The 2,888-nt window shown below is 31.6% G+C and overlaps 1 long non-coding RNA gene across 1 annotated transcript; it reads left to right on the top strand.

The window, feature by feature from the left end:
- Window positions 1-441: 441 nt before the first annotated feature.
- On the top strand, window positions 442-2,471 carry LOC143240195 (uncharacterized). Its single transcript, XR_013021635.1, has 2 exons — window positions 442-597; window positions 2,227-2,471. It is a non-coding gene; the product is annotated as an uncharacterized LOC143240195 (long non-coding RNA).
- The last annotated feature ends 417 nt before the right edge of the window (window positions 2,472-2,888 follow it).

Genomic DNA, 2,888 nt, shown 5'->3' with positions numbered 1-2,888 from the left:
ATAATTATTTTTATCATGTTAACGCAAACTAATATTTTGTTTTCATTTTATAAGTCAATATTTTACCACAGTAATGATAACTTCAACGTTTTTCTATTCATTGTTAAACTTTAATTCTGTGTGTTTTGGTTGATCGATCTGGTTTTGTTCTTAGATAAAAACATTTTTTTTATTAAAGAAGTTTTTACTTTCATGTTTTAGTAAGTTCATAAAACCTCAAATAAAAGAAAAAAATAAATATAAAATTATTTTTGTTGTTAAACGGTATTTACAAAATGTAATTTTTTTCCTTTAGAAATCTTACATTAGATGTTGTCCAGTTATTATAATGGTTTTAGTGTTCCTGTGATAAATCGTGAACTTGTTTCTTTTGTAACTCTACTTCCGTTTATAAAAAGTATCTCTGTTCTGATATATCTGAAGCTAGTAAGATATGGAAGTCTTGGGCTGTACTAAGTTTCGAGCTTTTATTTTAGGCTTCGTTAAAAGTTACATTTCACTAACCACATTAATACTGATTTTAACAGATCAGAGAAATGAAGACTACAACAATTATTTTACTTTTGATGTTTACGACACTGTTGGAATCAACTCCAGGTGAGATTATAAATTGTTTTGGAATTTCACACAAAGCTACTCGAGGGCTATCTGTGCTAGCCGTCCCTAATTTTGCAGTGTAAGACTAGAGGGAAGGCAGCTAGTCATCACTACCCACCGCCAACTCTTGGGCTACTCTTTTACAATAGTGGGATTGACCGTCACATTATACGCCCCCACGGCTAGGAGGACGAGCATGTTTAGCGCGACGTGGGCGCAAACCCGCGACCCTTGGATTACGAGTCGCACGCTTTACGCGCTTGGCCATGCCGGGCCCGAGATTATAAATTCTTTAACACTGAATTCATACAAACAGTTTAAATGGTATGATAGAAATATCAATTATAAGCTACGTTTGTCTTTATCGTTTAAGAAAGTGCCACAATGTTTATTTCTTGTTACTAACGGAGGTTTGTAACATAATATTTAATGAAGGTAAGTTTATAACAACAACGTGTATCCAAACATTCGAATATTGTCTGTAATGAAAGAATGTAAAAAAATAATATACTTCTCTTGACGACTATATATTTCACAGCAATTTCAAGTGAGAAATTAAATTATTTCAAAATGATTACATGTGTGAAACAGGGTGACACAAACATGCATTTTAATAAAATTTGTTCTTGTAACTTTTAAAGTAAATATTTTAATTTAAATTGCATTTGTTGCTACAACTGAATATCAAACTGAAAGTGAGTAATATAGACAACAAAATAACAGATAATTGTTTCAGATGTGTTTTTTTGTAAATTAACGAGTGTATAAAATATTAATTACATTAATACGACAGCTGTTTAGATGACTGATCTTGTGCTGTGGTCGTGTTTGTTGTGACATACAATCCACAGCTGTGAGAACAATATACCGTATTTTATACAATGTAATACGCACATTTTTTCTTTAAAAATATCTTAAAATCCCAATGAGTGTCCCAAGACAAGAGTGATGGGTTAAGACAAGAGGTTAGCTTGGGATCTACTCAAATCGGCCTCTCATACAGATGATAATGTCATTACTTACTAACTACAAGTATCTTCAGCAGTATAAAACAATTGAACTAATATTGTCGGTATACTGTGGAATATATTATGTCTTTACTCAGTAAATTGAAGAAAGTCAAGGATATATTAAAGTGTTAGTTGTAAAGTCAATTTATTTTATTAGAATTCTCTGTCACAAATTAGGGTTCGTCTTCCACGATGTAGCCTCTAACTTAGGCTTAAAATACGTTAGTTAGTGTGCAAGCTAACCAACGAAAAATTACTTTTAATCTGTTTTTACAGATAATATTTATGTACTTTTAGTGACGCAACGGAAAGTTGAAATTTAATATAAGATACTGTTCTGGAAACAAGAAAGTAGATTGGTTTATACATAAATAATAATAGATTTTTACTGACAAACTCGTCAAATTAACGTAACTGTTAAAGATGACTATTTTTTGTGACGTGTTTTGTAACATCAATGGTTGACCTTGGCATTGACGTAATTTTAATAGTTTTATGAATATAATGTTTATTAGCTTAGCTTCACAAGTAGATAAACAGTGACAATTTAAAAATCATTATAAAATATTATAGGCGATATATATTCTAATGACGTCACTTTGTTTACTACCTGAACTAGTGGGAAATTTCCGAGAGGGCATCGCATGTACAACAAATTTTGTTCATTGTGATGTTCCTCCTTCATATTGTTGTTCTAATAGTAGTGGATTTGGAGGTAGATTTGCAAGTGCAGCTGGAGGTGGTTTTGGAATTCGAAGACCAGGAAGCATGTGGTTTAAAGTGTAGAAGAAAGCGATATATTCTGAGGATACTTTAGTATCCATATGGAATTTTGTTATCAATAAAAAATAAATAATTCTTGTTTTTGCTTATTGTTAAACACAAAGCTAACTAAGATCTATCTTGGTTGTAAACACGCAGGGAATCGAAACCCAGAATTTAGTAATATCAGTTCTCCACCTTACCAGTTTTTCAACGGAAGGTAAATGTGTGTCTGTGTGCGTGTAGCTAGAATATTAATACTGAAGTGTTAAGTTAAATGAATCAAAACTAAGGACTGAGTTAAAAACAGCAAATGAAAACCTCTGATTGATATTAGTTTGTTATAACCAACAACAATCCAAAACAGATATAAAAAATGATATACAAATTGAAATAATTCCAGTGTAGAGACTATAATGTGGGATATAAAATGTACTCTAGATTTTGGAGGTGACTGAGGAACCTTACATCTGTCAGTCTTATCCTACCTTCGCCAGTCTCACATAAAGTAATAAAATA

This window comes from Tachypleus tridentatus, chromosome 13, assembly GCF_004210375.1.
Source record: "Tachypleus tridentatus isolate NWPU-2018 chromosome 13, ASM421037v1, whole genome shotgun sequence".
NCBI lineage: Eukaryota > Metazoa > Arthropoda > Merostomata > Xiphosura > Limulidae > Tachypleus > Tachypleus tridentatus.
The sequence above is the reverse complement of the archived record's forward strand: the minus strand, read 5'-3'. Positions and strand labels throughout refer to the sequence as shown.